The following is an 18,662-nucleotide window of genomic DNA, read 5'->3' on the forward strand; positions in this document are numbered from 1 at the left end:
CAGTCTTCAACAAATGACATCAGGCCCAGCTAACTCTCAATGTAAAAAAGTGTCACCTTTTCCAGACTCAAATCGACTTCCTGGGGCATGTGGTATCTGGCCGGGGAGTAGAAGTAGATCCTGAAAAAGTGACAGCCATTTGCAGATATTCTACTCCAACGGATCTTAAGAGCCTACAAAGATTTTTAGGTTTGGTGGGCTGGTACCATAAGTTCATCCCTAATCTGGCTGATATATCTACGCCACTAAATCACCTAAAAAAGAAGGGCATAAAATGGGAGTGGTCTGTAGACTGCCAAAACGCCTTCAAGAGGCTGAAGGAGGCCCTTCAAGCTGCCCCTGTCCTGGCTCAACCAAGGAACGATGTCACTTTCCAAGTAATGACTGATGCAAGTGACGTTGGGCTAGGTGCTGTCCTCACCCAGCAAATCTGTGGTGAACAAATAGTCATAGCATATGCCTCCCGGGCTTTAAGAGGCGCAGAGCTGAGATATTCCACCACCGAGAAAGAATGTCTAGCTGGGGTTTGGGCAGTGGAAAAGTGGCGGCATTACTTAGAAGGAGCGGTATTCGATATCTTTATGGATCATAGTGCCCTTACATGGGCATTTAACTCTGCTAAAACGGTTTCAAGATTAACTCGCAGGACTCTTCGTCTCCAAGCTTTTGACTTCAGAGTGCACTATAGGAAAGGTTGCTGCAATGTTGTGCCAGACGCACTATCACGAGCCCCACCTACAGTAGAAGGAAATATCTGCATTGCTGTGGCCAAAACCGATTGGTGCAACCTGCCAATTTCTCTTCAAGAAATTGAAGCTGCTCAAAGAACAAGCCAGGTTTGTGAGCAGGTAAAGGAGACCTGCCAAAGCACCAAGTTGGGTCGGGTGCAGTACCAAGAACAGCAAGGCGTCTTGTACCGGGGTGTGCCTTCCAGATTCGGTGGCTATAATTATCAGTTGGTGGTTCCAGAAGACTTGGTAAAGCAGTTCCTGAAGTACTTCCACAGTAGCCCTTTTGGAGGTCACCTTGGCTGGATGAAAACTCTAAGAAAAATTCTGGAAGTGGCTTGGTGGCCAACTTTAAGGAAAGATGTGTGGGAATATGTAAAGGAATGTCAGACATGCCAACTGTACAAGAATCCAAATACAAAACCAGCTGGGTTATTACAACAAACTAAAGTCAAACAGATGATGGCCAAGTTGTGCGAGACCTGGGGGGTGACCCAAAAATTAACTACGGCTTACCATCCCCAGACTAACCTCACAGAAAGGGTGAATCGCACCTTGAAGGCTATGATTGCCTCCTTTGTGGGTAAGCATCACCAAGACTGGGACCGCTGGTTACCCGAATTCCGAATGGCCATCAATACAGCTGTTCACGAATCTACTGGGGTATCGCCTGCCGTGTTGGCTTTGGGACAGTCTATTAAGGGCCCGCTTGAACGCCTTATACATCGTGCACCTACACCACACACTGCTGCGTATAGTACTTTGCATAACCATACAGCCTTACTTAGGGAAGTTGAAAGACATGTGGGTGTAGCTCGATCCAAACAAGCTAGATATTGTAATGTCCGGCGCAGAAGCGTACGATTTGTGGTCGGTTTAATTAGTTAAAAAAGAAAATGTGGGGGAAGGTAGGAAATAATTACCTTACTACAATAATATAAAAGGGTAATTTCTTTCCTCTGTATGGACGTGCCACAGATGTTTTTGCTGTGTGTCATATGACCGTCAGCCAATAGAAAGGGGGGCTTGGAAATAAACAAGGAGGTCAGTGATTGGGAAGGGAGAGCATGGTGACCGGCGTTGCAAACTTTGCCCACTGGTGGAATATATATTTTTTTGACTGTCGCGTACACGCTACTTTTTTTGTGTGGTTTTTGGAAATTGCATGGACAGACAAAAAGGACGGAGCGTTTCGTTGGGAGCAGCAACGGACCCACAACATGCGAACGGGCTAAAGGTGGTGAGCTACCTGGGTTAGGGAAGGACCGCCGAGTCCCGGATTAGTTTAATAAACTTTTGCCCTTCCTATCTTACCGGATTTAGCTCTCCACAGTCTTTATGGTGGCCGCCGTGCCTTTATTAACTTTTGAGCTCGGGAACGGGCATGACAAGTAGCTGGGTCTTTGTTTGTTATTTGTATTTATAATGTATTTGTTAAAAGTGTCGGGTAATCGGGGTTATGAAATAATTTAGCTTAATAAAACGCATTATATGATGGTTAAAACTTTGTGTGTGTGGTGAGCTAGGGGAGAGGGAATTTTACGCCGCCCCATCCAACAAGGTGTTGGTACGTCTAGCTTTTTTCCTTTCCTTTGAACTAAACATATTAAGGAATAGAAATTAAAGTGTGAACGTTACAGCTCTGGATAAGAGTGTCTGCTAAATGCAGAAAATGTAAATGTAAATGTAAAGTGCACCAAAAAGCATGACTCCTTCTCATGCTTCATTGTTTTTATGAAGATCAAACAAAAACCCACAGGAAATAACAACACAGTCATCTGGTGGGTGAAAAACCACAGCAACAAAACAAACAGGTTGAAATGCAGCATTGTACTTTCTGTCTATTGTTTTTCATTATTTTATCTGTACTAAATGTTTAATCCTGATAAGGCTCAACATGAACCTGGAGCCTGATGTACAAACAAACACACGTGTGTCTGAGCATTTTAGAGCATTACTCGCTCACTCGCTCACTCATTCTGTAGAGGACATCTGGAGTAGGCACTGCACTCACTGGTATATTTATGGGGTGGAAATAATAACATTTCAGTACCCAGAAAATGCCCATTAAACTGCAGAACTTAGGATCAAACCTGGGCACATGGAGTTGAAAGGCACTAACAAAACAGCTGCATTGTGTGTCTTTTTTCACTCATAATTTAAATGTGACTGACTACTGTTGCTTTATCCAATGCAAAACATTGTTCAAACATATGTTCTAAATTCTATAATATTTTACAAATATTTAACATAACAACAATAATAAAATAGATAAATAATAATAATAATTACTGTTATTATTATTACTGTTATTATTATTTTATTATTGTTGTTGTTTTGTTATTATTAGTATTATTACTGTTAATATTATTATTAGTAGTAGTAGTAATATTGTTGTTATTGTTATTATTGTTATTATTATTATTGTTATTATTAAATTATTGTTATTATTAATATTATTATTGTTGTTGTTCTTCTTCTTATTGTTATTATTATTATTGTTATTATTATTATTGTTGTTGTTTTGATATTATTATTATTGTTATTATTATTATTGTTGTTGTTAATGTTATTATTATTGCTGTTGTTTTTTGTTGTTATTATTAGTATTATTGTTATTATTATTATTATTAGTAGTAGTAGTAGTAGTAGTAGTAGTATTGTTGTTATTGTTATTATTATTATTGTTATTATTGTTATAATTACTATTACTATTATTTTATTTTTGTTTTGTTATTATAATTATTATTATTATTATCATTGTACTTTTGCTACTGACCTTTTGGTTTCGTTCTACAACAGTATGGAAAATATTTTAGTTTAAATAAAAGCATTTGTTATTTATTATTAACCAACTACTTAAATTACAGCAAGTAAAATATTATTTATTAAATGTGCTGCACTGGGACTAAACAATAACCTAACAGCAGAAAGAACCAGCAGGAAACTCCATCTTCTCATATCCACTCATTAACTAGTCCCCAATTAGCAATGCCAGTCCTCTCCAAGCCCGAGTCCCCGCAGCTTGTGCTCAATAACACTCAACTACTTCCTACTGCCATGAAACATAAATGCTCCCCAAGCAGAGCAGCACAAGATTATGAGATGCACCGCAGGAATCTCGCCATGACAACCTCATCAGCACTAACGGCTGCAGTACAGTACAATATGGTTTCCGCAAAGAGAGAACGGGAGAGAAAAAGGAGAAACAGAAAGAGAGAGGGTGAGAGAATGAAAAGAAAGAGATAGAAAAAAGAGGGAAAAAGATAGAAAGGAATAAAGGAGAGCAAGAGAAAAAGAAACAGTAAGAAAGATGACAAAGAAAACAAAAGACAGAGAAAAAGAAAAAAGCAAAACAAAATGAGAAAGAAAAACAGAAAATGAGTAAAAGAAAGAGAAAGAAAAACAGAAAATGAGAAGAAGAAGAAAAACTGAAAATGAGAAAAAGAAAGAGAAAGAAAAACAAAATGTGAAAGAAAAAGAAAAACAGAAAATGAGAAAAAGAAAGAGAAAGAAGAACAGAAAATGAGAGAAAGAAAGGAAAAGCAAAATGAAAAATGAAAAAAAGAAAGAGAAAGAAAAACAGAAAATGAGAAAATAAGAGAAAGAAAAACAGAAAATGAGAAAAAGAAAGAAAAACAGAAAATGAGAAAGAAAAAAAAGAAAAAATGAGAAAAAGAAAGAGAAACAGAAAATGAGAAAAAGAAAGAGAAACAGGAAATGAGAGAAAGAGAAAGCAAAACAGAAAATGAAAAAAAGGAAGAGAAAGCAAAACAGAAAATGAGAAAAAGGAAGAGGAAGAAAAACAGAAAATGAGAAAAAGGAAAAGAAAGAAAAACAGAAAATGAGAGAAAAGAAGAGAAAGAAAAACAGAAAATGAGAAAGAGAAAGAAAAACAGAAAATGAGAAGGAGAAAGAAAAACAGAAAATGAGAAGGAGAAAGAAAAACAGAAAATTAGAAAGAATAAGAAAAACTGAAAATGAGAAAGAAAAAGAAAAACAGAAAATGAGAAAAAGAAAGAAAAACAGAAAATGAGAAAGAATAAGAAAAACAGAAAATGAGAAAGAATAAGAAAAACAGAAAAAAAGAAAAAAAAAGAAAAACAGAATATGAAAAAAAGAAAGAAAAACAGAAAATGAGAAAGAAAAAGAAAAACAGAAAATGAAAAAAGAAAGAAAAACAGAAAATGAGAAAAAAAAGAGAAAGAAAAAAACAGAAAATAAGAAAGAAAAAGAAAAACAAAAAATGAGAAAGAAAAACAGAAAATGAGAAAGAATAAGAAAAACAGAAAATGAGAAAGAATAAGAAAAACAGAAAATGAGAAAGAATAAGAAAAACAGAAAATAAGAAAAAGAAAGAAAAACAGAAAATGAGAAAAAGAAAGAAAAACAGAAAATGACAAAATGAGAAAAAGAGAAAAAGAAAGAGAAAGAAGAACAGAAAATGAGAGAAAGAGAAAGCAAAACAGAAAATGAGAAAAAGGAGAAAGAAAAACAGAAAATGAAAAAAAGGAAGAGAAATAAAAACAGAAAATGAGAAAAAGAAAGAAATAAAAAACAGAAAATAAAAAAGAAAAAGAAAAACAGAAAATGAGAAAAAGGAAGAGAAATAAAAACAGAAAAAGAGAAAGAAAAAGGAAAACAGAAAATGAGAGAAAGGAAGACAAAGCAAAACAGAAAATGAAAAAAAGGAAGAGAAAGCAAAACAGAAAATGAGAAAAAGGAAGAGGAAGAAAAACAGAAAATGAGAAAAAGAGAAAGAAAAAGGAAAACAGAAAATGAGAGAAAGGAAGACAAAGCAAAACAGAAAATGAAAAAAAGGAAGAGAAAGCAAAACAGAAAATGAGAAAAAGGAAGAGGAAGAAAAACAGAAAATGAGAAAAAGAAAGAAAAACAGAAAATGACAAAATGAGAAAAAGAGAAAAAGAAAGAGAAAGAAGAACAGAAAATGAGAGAAAGAGAAAGCAAAACAGAAAATGAGAAAAAGGAGAAAGAAAAACAGAAAATGAAAAAAAGGAAGAGAAATAAAAACAGAAAATGAGAAAAAGAAAGAAATAAAAAACAGAAAATAAAAAAGAAAAAGAAAAACAGAAAATGAGAAAAAGGAAGAGAAATAAAAACAGAAAAAGAGAAAGAAAAAGGAAAACAGAAAATGAGAGAAAGGAAGACAAAGCAAAACAGAAAATGAAAAAAAGGAAGAGAAAGCAAAACAGAAAATGAGAAAAAGGAAGAGGAAGAAAAACAGAAAATGAGAAAAAGAGAAAGAAAAAGGAAAACAGAAAATGAGAGAAAGGAAGACAAAGCAAAACAGAAAATGAAAAAAAGGAAGAGAAAGCAAAACAGAAAATGAGAAAAAGGAAGAGGAAGAAAAACAGAAAATGAGAAAAAGGAAAAGAAAGAAAAACAGAAAATGAGAGAAAAGAAGAGAAAGAAAAACAGAAAATGAGAAAGAGAAAGAAAAACAGAAAATGAGAGAAAGGAAGAGGAAGAAAATCTGAAAATGAGAAAAAGGAAAAAAAAGAAAAACAGAAAATGAGAGAAAAGAAGAGAAAGAAAAACAGAAAATGAGAAAGAGAAAGAAAAACAGAAAATGAGAGAAAGGAAGAGAAAGAAAAACAGAAAATGAGAAGGAGAGAGAAAAACAGAAAATGAGAAAGAATAAGAAAAACAGAAAATGAGAAAGAAAAAGAAAAACAGAAAATGAGAAAAAGAAAGAAAAACAGAAAAAGAGAAAAAGATAGAAAAAGAAAAACAGAAAATGAAAAAAAGAAAGAAAAACAGAATATGAAAAAAGAAAGAAAAACAGAAAATGAGAAAGAATAAGAAAAACAGAAAAACAGAAAATAAGAAAAAGAAAGAAAAACAGAAAATGAGAAAAAGAAAGAAAAACAGAAAATGAGAAAGAAAAAGAAAAACAGAAAATGAGAAAATGAAAAAAAGAAAGAAAAACAGAAAATGAGAAAAAGGAGAAAGAAAAACAGAAAATGAAAAAAGGAAGAGAAATAAAAACAGAAAATGAGAAAAAGAAAGAGAAAAAAAAGAGAAAATGAGGAAAAAAAAGAAAGAAAAAGAGAAAATGAGAAAGAGAAAGAAAAACAGAAAATGAGAAAGAAAGAAAAAAAGAAACAGAAAAAAGAAAAACAGAAAATGAGGGAAAAAAAGAGAAAGAAAAAGAGAAAAAGAAAGAAAAACAGAAAATGAGAAAAAGAAGATGATGAGAAAACAGAAAATGAGAAAAAGAAAGAGAAAGTAAAACAGAAAATGAGAAAAAGAATGAGAAAGAAAAAAAAGAGAAAGAAAAACAGAAAATGAGAAAAAGGAAGAGAAAGAAAAACAAAAAATGAGGAAAAGAAAGAGAAAGAAAAATAAAAAATGAGAAAAAGAAAGAGAGAAAAAACAGAAAATGAGAAAAAAAAGAAAGAAAAAGAGAAAATGAGAAAGAGAAAGAAAAACAGAAAATGAGAAAGAAAGAAAAAAAGAAAAACAGAAAAACAGAAAATGAGAAAAAGAAAGAGAAAGAAAAATAAAAAATGAGAAAAAGAAAGAGAAAGAAAAATAAAAAATGAGAAAAAGAAAGAGAAAAAAAAAGAAAGAAAAAGAGAAAAAGAGAAAAAGAAAGAAAAACAGAAAATGAGAAAAAGAAAGAGAAAGTAAAACAGAAAATGAGAAAAAGAATGAGAAAGAAAAAAAAAGAGAAAGAAAAACAGAAAATGAGAAAAAGGAAGAGAAAGAAAAACAGAAAAGAAAAAGAAGAGAGAAAGAAGAACAGAAAAAGAGAGAAAGGAAGATGGAGTGAAAGAAAGAAAAGAGAGAATTTGAAAGGAACTATGGTGCTATTAAAACAATAATACATCTTCAAACCGTAGCAGCTGTCCTAGCAGCGCTGGATTACTATCTGTCCAGGCATGGACCAACTAAGTAGCGGTTTCTGTGCAGCTCGGAGACGAAAAGCCATGACCTCATGTCCACTAAGGTTTGCCTCACTTCCTGTATGGGAAGATTTAGAACAGCTGACTGGACCCAGTATAGGCCCGACCATCATTCTCTGAACCTCATGAACCAGTCCTGTCTTTCTCTCTTTCTAACACACTGAACCTGTGTCACAGATTAGAGACAGTCAGGTAATTAGCGATCAGAACTTTCCCACTATGGGACAACTGAGGAAGCAAACATTTCCCAAGAGGCAATTTTGTGCACTCCACTACATCCTCCCAATTCTCTTTTTTTATTTATTAATTTGTTTGGAAATCATCTGTACTGAGAAAGACCCCCAGCACTTTCAGTCCTTCTCTACTCCACCTCAAATTCTCAGGCAGATGTGGTAATCCTCCCAACTGTCCACAGCTGCCTAAAAAGCTTCACTTCTGTCCAGGTCATTTTTGGCAGAGGATGCCTTTTCATACAAAGACTACATTTTTATCCTTAATGTTGATTCATTAGGAGAAAAAGAGAGCACTACCCCTGAAACCTGAACTGTCTGTGGATCCTAAAAACCAAAGACAGAAGAGCAAGTGTTCAACAGCTAATCTGTACAATTTACCTATAAGTGGACAGTTGCATTATACCTCTTATAACCAAAATTGGTCTGTTTAAACTCCCTTTTATTTTAAACAATCATGCAGCAGCAGAATTCAACAGTCATATCCAACTCATAAAACATCTCCAGAATCAAAAGCTTAAAGAAGATACTGGTGATCGATGTGAAAAAAAGCTTTCTCTTGGTCAATAAAAAAACAGCCACAACCATTTGTGTCCATTCAGTAAAAAAAATAAAAAAAATCCTAGCAATCAGCCTTTCTATTTGTCCCTAAGGTGTTAAGTACAGTTGATTGAGGTCAGGGCTCTGTGCAGACCAAACTCATCAGTCTGTGCCTTTATGGACTTCATTCATACACACCTGTTAGCAGTTGGTGTGGCTAAAACACCTTAAGTCGTTAAGAAATAGCAGGGTGTTTACATACTTTTGGCCATATGCTGTAAACAGTGATGTATCAGCCATAACATTAAAACCACCTCCTTGCTTCTACACTCACTGTCCATTTTATCAGCTCCACTTACCATATAGAAGCACTTTGTAGCTCTACAATTACTGACTGTAGTCCATCTGTTTCTCTGCATTCTTTGTTAGCCCCTTTTCATGATGTTCCTCAATGGTCAGGACTCTCCCAGTACCACCACAGAGTAGGTATTATTTGGGTGGTGGATCATTCTCAGCACTGAAGTGACACTGACATGATGGTGGTGTGTTAGTGTGTGTTGTGCTGGTATGAGTGGATAAGACACAGCAGCGCTGATGGAGTTTTTAAACACCTCACTGTCACTGCTGGACTGAGAATAGTCCACCAACAGTGCCCTGTGGGCAGCGTCCTGTGACCACTGATGAAGGTCTAGAAGATGACCAACTCAAACAGCAGCAACAGATGAGTGATCATCTCTGACTTTACATCTACAAGGTGGACCAACTAGGTAGGAGTGTCTAATAGAGTGGACAGTGAGTGGACATGGTATTTAAAAACTCCAGCAGCTCTGCTGTGTCTGATCCACTCATACCAGCACAACACACACTAACACACCTGATTCACAACCTAAATAATACCTGCTCTGTGGTGGTCCTGTGGGGGTCATGACCATTGAAGAACAGGGACAAAGCAGGTTAAAAAAGCATGTAGAGAAACAGATCAGTCAGTAATTGTAGAACTACAAAGTGTTTCTATATGGTAAGTGGAGCTGATAAAATGGACAGAGTGTAGAAACAAAGAGGTGGTTTTAATGTTATGGCTGATCAGTGTACTGCCAAGTTAGCTGGATATTAAAAAATGTGGCACAGAAAAAAAATAAATAAATAAAAAAATCCAAACAAATTGATATAAACAGCAAACTTACCAAACATAGTGCCATCAGAGAGAAGACAATGTAGCCATTACAAACAATGTCCTAAAGGCATCCAGACAAAGATCTACAAAGAACACAGAAAGTACATTTGTGTTAAGTTGTCAGCCAACCAGTTATTTCTACTGGTCCTTCAGCAATATTACGTAGGGGTTGAATATTTGTGACATGGCAGCATGATCAAAACATCCTGCTGCTCTAAAATACCATATAATTTATTTTCTTTGTTGATATTTTGCTTTACACAACTCGGACACAACTTGGATTAAACTGTAACGTGCTGTTACAAAGAAATTTCCTGCAAAGGATTAATTAAAGTTTCTATCCATCTAAAACAAATCTAGCACTGCAGGAAAGTTTAGAGTGGTAATAAAACAGTGGTCAGGGTCTCGGTAAGTCTGGCCTCCACTGAATCACTGGTCACAATGCAGTAACACAAACCAAACAGGACAGCAATCCATCGCGGGGCCTTGGCCATACGCACTACCACTAGGGTCAAATCCTGGATCCCGGTGGTAGTGGGCTTGTGTAATTTAGCATTGTACCACCTGAGCGTCTTTAATAATGTCACGCCTCCTAACCAAGCCCTAGCCGGTCTTCAAGCGTAGGTCTGCCTACATACTCCGAGGATTTTCCGGACTACATCTCCCACAACAACTGCAGATCATGTGACTCCGCCAACCAATCAGCTCTCGCTTGACAGATCACGTTCGCCCGAATACTAATTACTAGGGGTGGGTTTGTAAAATCGATTTTTCGATTCGAATCGATCTTTATTTGAACGATCCGATATCGATTCATATAAACGCGAGATCGATCTTTTAAATACGCCCCTTTTTACGGTGCACACGGAAATCTGTTACCCCCTTTAATTTCGCGTGACCAGCCAGTGTTTTTTCATGCAACGAGATCTGACCTGCACATCAGTTTAGCATGGCAGAAGCTCAAGTTATGACCACTACACAACTTTTTGCACTGATTTTCGCTCGGCGACGGGTCGGTGCTGGATTCGGGAGGAACTCGGTGTTCGCTCTGCGGTCAAAACTCGGCTCTCAATCAATGTGAGAAACAGCGAGGGGACACACAGGGGAGAGGTTGTAAACAGGTGGTGGAGCGCAATATAGTTTCTATCAGAATACATCAGCACACGCAAGTTTTACAGTATTTCTGACCTGATCGTTCTCTACAAAACAAAATATTTATTAACCTCCAACTCACTATAGAACAAGCCATGCTGCTCGTGTTGCCAAATCCACTCAGATTCATTTATTTCATCAGCGCACAAACTTTCATCTCTCGCTACTTGTTGATGTGCATGTTTGGACGTGGTATCATTAAACCTTTCATCACTTCTCACGTGTGTTTTCGTGACAAAACGTAGTTTTGGAGACCAGAGAAGCTCGCCTGTGATTCCCCCTGGTGATAGATGGTGTAGTGTAAAACCCCCCATCGCCGGTCAGTCGTGTAGTGTGAACATTACAGCGACCAGGTGTTAATCAGAGTGTTGTGTAGTGTAAACTTGGCATAAGCTGTTCAACAGCCAGGTGTATGTTTACATTACATTTACAATGTTGTAGCGTGTCAGACATATAAAATAATAATAAAAAATGAATGTTACTGTTTTCTGTTTTGGATTAATTATTTATGTAAACAAAATACACAAATATTTTTAATAATGAGTGTTTTTTGTACAATTATCACATTCGTTCTCTGAACATCTGTACATATTTAAACAAAACCTGTTAATGTAACTCAAATATGCCTAACTGTGTTGAATCGAAATTGAATCGAAAATTGAATCGAAAATCGAATCGAAGATCGAAGATCGAATCGAATCGGGACCTTGTGAATCGGAATCGAATCGATCCAGGAAATTAGTGGCGATACCCAGCCCTACTAATTACATTCACCTGTGTTCTCTAGTATATAAACCCGGTTCAAACAGACTATTGTGGCGAAGTATTGCCACTGAATTGTCGTAAGCACACCAAGCGTTTAATTGTGTTGGATATCCTGGTATGAATTCTCTTTGTTTATCAATTTACTCTGTTTGTCTTTGCCCTATGGTTTTGGTTGCTGGTCTGATTGATTTACGTTGCCGACTTTCGCTTGTTTACCCGTTTTGCTTTTGCACATTCCTTTGTAACTCTGAAAGTTCGGTGGTTTGTTGGAGTTCGTGTCCGTTCTTCTTTAATAAACCACACTTCAACCTTTTAATCCACGACCGTCTCGTCTGTTTGTACAACGTTACAAATAAATTAATTATTAACTTATGTAGGATTTGTCATTAATTGGTACATTTATTTATTGAAATGTTTTGTAATGCCACAGTTGTGTTCCTTATTCTTGTGCTCATGAGAACCATGCAGTGTGTTTTGGTTGTGCTCATACTGTAGCTCTATCTCTTAGGCATTGTGCCAGTTACTTTCTATTTAAAAGAAAATGTCAACGTTAACCCTTTCCCTATATTCCAAGGGAAAAAAAAGGACCATTGTCTGATGCTGCTCCATTCCCGTCTCGACAGGAAGTTAAAGTGGCTATGCAGGTTTATGTTCAGCTATAACACACACATGCACAAGGTTACAGGCAGAAAATTTAATTATCAATGGCAAGAATGTCTGTGCCAAGACAAGAAAATTCTTGTTGAGAAGTCCTCAAGTAATTTAAAGGTCCATATTTTTGTGGTCGTACTTTTCTTTCTCATGATCGTGTGGTCAGACGTTCTGTGGATGTGTACTGTCATGGATTAATGCATGGCGGCAGATTTTCGCCCCACTGCCATGCAAAGTTCCGTGCTGGTCCTAATGAAACACACCTGATGCTGCCGATCGAGTTCACCAGTAGCGTTTGGAAACATCAGAGCCAGATGTGCCCGAGGTAAACTCTGGACATTGGTACATTTAAAAAAATTAAGCTGGGCATCCCTGAAATACATGGACTATACTGTTTTAATACATTGTTAACCACAAGTGTGCGTGTGTGAGGATTTACACAGCTCAGACTACAGTTGTATTTTGGGGAGGAAAAATAAATCCAGTGGGAATTTTGGACAAATCCATGTTGGCCTGCAGGAATATTAAAAGCAGATGTGCATACAAAAATGAAAGGACACTGCCACAATGAGTAATCCCCTCATCTATCTTCATCTGAACATCAGGCCTGTGAAAAGCATCCCTGGCTTTCTCACCTCTACTTTTATTTTTACACCCAGTAAAGCACAGTGAGGCGTCTACAGTTACATTACATATGGACTGAGGAGAGAAAAAAGACAATGTCTACACAACAAACAATACCTATAATCCGCTGGTGCTCCCCGAGTTTGAAACTTTGTACTGCCACCCTAGCCGGCATAATTGGCAATGCCTGTAGCAAACAAAAATTGGGCATTAAAGTCTGCAGGGTGTGAAAAGACCTAACCAAAAAGTGGGTGGGGTGTTTGACACTGCTCAAGGACGTTTGTACAGGAAGTGGAGTAGCCCGGAGATTAGTACACAAATTCAGCCAAAATTGTAGGTGAATAAGAAGGGATTGTGGGCTGCGCTGCATCGGAGAGGGCGTGAGGCAAGAGAGAACAAATTGATCACGCTAAATTGGGAGAAAAGGGAGAAAATGCATTAAAAAACTAGATTAAAAAAAAACCTGCATCTGAAAAAAACACATAAAGTCAAAAATGTTTTAGCAAACCAAATGCCAAAAACACTGTTCACTGCTGCATTCACAAGTGCAGGTTAAAACTTTACTATTCTGATGCCCCAACCCAACATTTTGACACATGCAGTAGCCATCATATTTAGAATGAGCGCAAGTATACAAAAAGCAAACAAAAACAATCAAGTTAATTAGTTCAAACATTTTGTCTGGTCTTCGTGCTGTTTCAATTGAATGCAAGGGAGAAATGAATTTTAATTCATTGCTGTTTGTTTTTATTTTGCACGGTTCAGCTAAAGCACCAATCTGGCCGTCCAAATGTCTCCAAAACCCTTTCAGATGGAAGCATCAGCTACGCTTTAGACAAGAGCTCTCACACAGTGAACATCAAGCAGTATTTGTTCAATGATTGTTTACTGTTGATGACTAGACAGCATCAAGGCATGTTAATGTTCATTTCATTCAACACTGAGCGCACAGGAAATGACCTTTTCAAAAAATGAAAGCTTATTAAAAGGTGACAAGACAATGAGAACATGTGAGTGCCAGAATTGCAAATAGCGGGTAGATTCTAGCACTGGCTAATGCATTAACAACATGATTTCTAAATTAGCCCCTAAACATCAATTAGATCATTAATAACCTGGAACATCAATGTCTCACCCCTGTTAGTCTACCTGAGTGGGGCATTAATAAAGGCTAACGTGGTTCAGGATGGTTGACAGTCGCTAAAACATAAGGCTGGTGAACCTGTGCCAGATGTGCACTTAAACACATTAAATTTGTCACACATATGTTTCAGATCACCAATTTGAATATTAGACAAAGATACTCCAAGTAAACTGTTACTTTTAAATGGATTTTATTTATTTATTTAATTTAAGAAAAATGCTGTTTAGCCCTATACCTCAGCCCTAAGTTAAATTGTCCCTTAGCTACAAAATCATCCAGTTATCCAAATTCAATAAAAAATTGGGGTCAATTTCACTAGCCACACCCAGATATGATAAATGTCAGACCTGTTGAATAAAACACTACTTAAATAGAACCTGTCTGGCAGTGTCAAGCAGGTTAGAGAGTTTCAAAAGATGTTTGTTTGTTTATTAGGATTTTAACGTCATGTCTCACACTTTGGTTACATTCATGACAGGAACGGTAGTTACTCATTACACAAGATTCATCAGTTCACAAGGTTATATCAAACACAGTCTTGGACAATTTAGTGTCTCCAATTTACCTCACTTGCAAGTCTTTGGACTGTGGGAGGAAACCGGAGCTCCCGGAGGAAACCCACGCAGACACGGGGAGAACATGCAAACTCCACACAAAAAGGACCCAGACCGCCCCACCTGGGGATCGAACCCAGGACCTTCCTGCTGTGAGGCAACAGTGCTACCCACTTAGCCACCGTGCCGCCCTGTCTCAAAAGAAGCACATGATGTTCTAAATACATTTAAATACAGATGTCACACAAAGTCAATAAAACAGGCTTGGAAAGGGTTACAAAGCTATTGCTAAGGCTCCGGGACTCTAGCAAACAACTGTGAGAGTAATTATTCACAAATAAAGAAAACCTGGAACACTGATGAACCTTTTCAGAAGTGGCCAAATTACACATCAATGATTTAACCAGAAGATCACAAAAGAATCCAGACGAGCTAAGTTCACATAACATCATTCACCCCCTGCACTTGTGAGCCCTGCCCAGGAGTCTCAGCCCCGGAAAACTCACACTGCTAGCTCTTACCATTATCTCTTAAGAGCTCACCATCTACACCATGGACTCATAACATCATTAAAAGATTCAGAGAATTCTGAAAAATATCTGTGAAGAAAGAGCAAGAGAGAATAGGACTAATACTGAATCTCTGTGACTTTCAATCTTTTAAGAAACACTGGATTAAAAACCTGCATTTGGCCCCCAGGTGGTGCAGAGGGATAATCCACTAGTACACCAGTGCTGGGATTCTGAACTCCCAAGTTCGAAACTCTGCACTGCTAGCATAACGAGCGGCATAACGGCATAACGGCAATGCCTACAGCAGGGTGTGACCCTGGTTAGTAGGCCGAGGTGTCTGAACAGAAGATCACAAAAGAATCCAGACGAGCATCTGAAGAACTGCAGGTCTCACTTGCCCCAGTTAAGGTCAATGTACAAGATTCCCCAATGCACAAGACACTGCACGGGAACATCATCCATTTCAAAGTTGCAAGCACAAACCACTGCTGACCAAAAAGAACAAAAGGCTTATCATGCATTAACCAAAAAATGCTTTAGCAGGACCTTGTCTACTCAACTGATATCAGAGAATCCTGAAGAATGAAGTCCATCTGTCAGTTCAAGTTAGGTTATGCAGCAGGACAATGATACAAAGCACACAAGCAAGTCTACCTCTAAACAGCTCAGGAGTAGCCAAGTCACAGTCTTGACTTGAATCTCATTGAGATGTAGTGGCTTTCATGCTTAAAACCCTTCTAATGTAGCTGAATTAAAAGAATTCTGCAGAAATTAGTGGGCCAAAATTCCTACATAGCAATTTGGGGTTGGGGCATTACTTTTTACATGGGTGATATAGTTCTTAAATTAATAAATCTGTCTGCACAGTAATCAATGCAGCTGCATGCTGGTGTAAACTGGATGACCCTGGTGAAAAATGGACTCTTCACCTGTCGTGGCATCAATCCAAGCCTAAGCGTAGCTGATTGCTAATGCAGGAGGAACACAAACGCTGGAATGGTGACGTCTGTGCATAGTTTTTTTAGAACTGACCGTACACTTCAGCTACACTTCAGATACAGTGAGTTCTTTACCATAAGCTATATCAAATACATGTATTACAAAAGTACAGGTGAAAAAGGTTTACATACACTTGTACTGGACATGCATGTTGAAGCAGTTCTGGGATTTCTTTTCAAATGACATAATACAACTATTTGTGTGTGTATACAAGTGTATATATATACAGTGGGGTCAAAAAGTATTTAGTCAGCCACTGATTGTGCAGGTTCTCCTACTTAGAAAGATGAGAGAGGTCTGTAATCAACTATGAGAGACAAAATGAGAAAAAAAAATCCAGGAAATCACATTGTAGGATTTTTAAAGAATTTATTTGTAAATTATGGTGGAAAATAAGTATTTGGTCAATAACAAAAGTTCAACTCAATACTTTGTAACATAACCTTTGTTGGCAATGACAGAGATCAAACGTTTCCTGTAAGTCTTCACCAGGTTTGCACACACTGTAGCTGGTATTTTGGCCCATTCCTCCATGCAGATCTCCTCTAGAGCAGTGATGTTTTGGGGCTGTCGCTGGGCAACACGGACTCCACAAATTTTCTGTGGGGTTGAGGTCTGGAGACTGGCTTGGCCACTCCAGGACCTTGAAATGCTTTTTACGGAGCCACTCCTTCGTTGCCCAAGCGGTGTGTTTGGGATCATTGTCATGCTGGAAGACCCAGCCACGTTCCATCTTCAACGCTCTCACTGATGGAAGGAGGTTTTGGCTTAAAATCTCACGATACATGGCCCAGTTCATTCTTCCCTTAACACGGATCAGTCGTCCTGTCCCCTTTGCAGAAAAACAGCCCCAAAGCATGATGTTTCCACCCCCATGCTTCACAGTAGGTATGGTGTTCTTGGGTTCTTCTTCTTCCTCCAAACACGACGAGTTGAGTTTTTACCAAAAAGTTGCATTTTGGTTTCATCTGACCACATGATATTTTCCCAATCCTCTTCTGGATCATCCATATGCTCTCTGGCAAACTTCAGACGGGTCTGGACATGTACTGGCTTAAGCAGGGAGACACGTCTGGCACTGCAGGATTTGAGTCCCTCTCGGCGTAGTGTGTTACTGATGATAGCCTTTGTTACTTTGGTCCCAGCTCTCTGCAGGTCATTCATCAGGTCCCTCCGTGTAGTTCTGGGATTTTTGCTCACCGTTCTCATGATCATTTTGACCCCACGGGATGAGATCTTGCGTGGGGCCCCAGATCGAGGGAGATTATCAATGGTCTTGTATGTCTTCCATTTTCTTACAATTGTTCCCACAGTTGATTTATTCACACCAACCTGCTTGCCTATTGTAGATTCACTCTTCCCAGCCTGGTGCAGGTCTACAATTTTCTTCCTGGTGTCCTTCGACAGCTCTTTGGTCTTGGCCATGGTTGAGTTTGGAGTCTGACTGTTTGAGGCTGTGGACAGGTGTCTTTTATACAGATAACGAGGTCAAACAGGTGCCATTAATACAGGTAACGAGTGGAGGACAGAAGAGCTTCTTAAAGAAGTTACAGGTCTGTGAGAGCCAGAAATCTTGCTTGTTTGTGGGTGACCAAATACTTATTTTCCACCATAATTTACAAATAAATTCTTTAAAAATCCTACAATGTGATTTCCTGGATTTTTTTTTCTCATTTTGTCTCTCATAGTTGAAGTGTACCTATGATGAAAATTACAGACCTCTCTCATCTTTCTAAGTAGGAGAACCTGCACAATCAGTGGCTGACTAAATACTTTTTGACCCCACTGTATATATACTGTATATACACTGACCAGACATAACATTATGACCACTGACAGGTGGATAACACTGATTATCTCTTCATCACGGCACCTGTTAGTGGGGGGGATATATTAGGCAAAAATCTATCAAAAGTGGTCCAAGTAAGAAACAGTGGTAAACCGGCGACAGGGTCACGGGCAGCCAAGGCTCATTGATGCACATGGGGAGTGAAGGCTGGCCCTTGTGGTCCGATCCAACAGATGAGCTACTGTAGCTCAAACTGCTCAAGAATTTAATGCTGGTTCTGATAGAAAGGTGTCAGAATACACAGTGCATCACAGTTTGTTGTGTATGGGGCTGCATAGCCGCAGACCAGTCAGGGTGCCCATGCTGACCCCTGTACACCTCCAAAAGCGCCAAAACCACCTCCGAAACAATGGGCACATGAGCATTGGAACTGAACCACAGAGCAATGGAAGAATGTGGCCTGATCTGATGAATCACGTTTTATTTTACATCATGTGGATGTTTATATATATATATAAACAGATTTTACTGGCTGAGTCTTAGGGTGGTCGAACTATAAGAGATTCCTCATTGTTGCAATTACAGCCTCTGCTGGCTGGTCAATGGTGCCTGCACAGAGCTGGTGAATGATGGAAATTAATGGGTGACTTTCCATCAGTGATACTAATCACTGTGTCAACCCGCCTCATGCAAGTGAACAGAAGCAGTTGGCTATTGCACACGTGTCAGAGGGGGTGTGTGTTAGGTACGGCCCTGCTCAGTAAGGGTACTGGTCTGCAGCAGTAGAGGAGATACTGGGTAATTGGATTTAACTAGTAAATACAATGTATTTGTTTATAAGGGTTTGAAGGTCACTTCGGTTCCATTCATG

At 38.0% G+C, this 18,662-nt stretch overlaps 1 protein-coding gene across 1 annotated transcript in view; it reads right to left on the minus strand.

Moving 5' to 3' along the window:
* thrab (thyroid hormone receptor alpha b) overlaps positions 1–18,662 on the minus strand; it is a 261,868-nt gene that overhangs the window by 185,762 nt on the left and 57,444 nt on the right. Inside the window, exon 2 of the mRNA XM_063002834.1 lies at positions 9,612–9,684. The gene's annotated coding sequence lies outside the window, so the exon portion shown is untranslated. The remainder of the gene's footprint in view (positions 1–9,611; positions 9,685–18,662) is intronic.

Source organism: Trichomycterus rosablanca, chromosome 10, assembly GCF_030014385.1.
Source record: "Trichomycterus rosablanca isolate fTriRos1 chromosome 10, fTriRos1.hap1, whole genome shotgun sequence".
In the NCBI taxonomy this organism is placed as follows: Eukaryota; Metazoa; Chordata; class Actinopteri; order Siluriformes; family Trichomycteridae; genus Trichomycterus; species Trichomycterus rosablanca.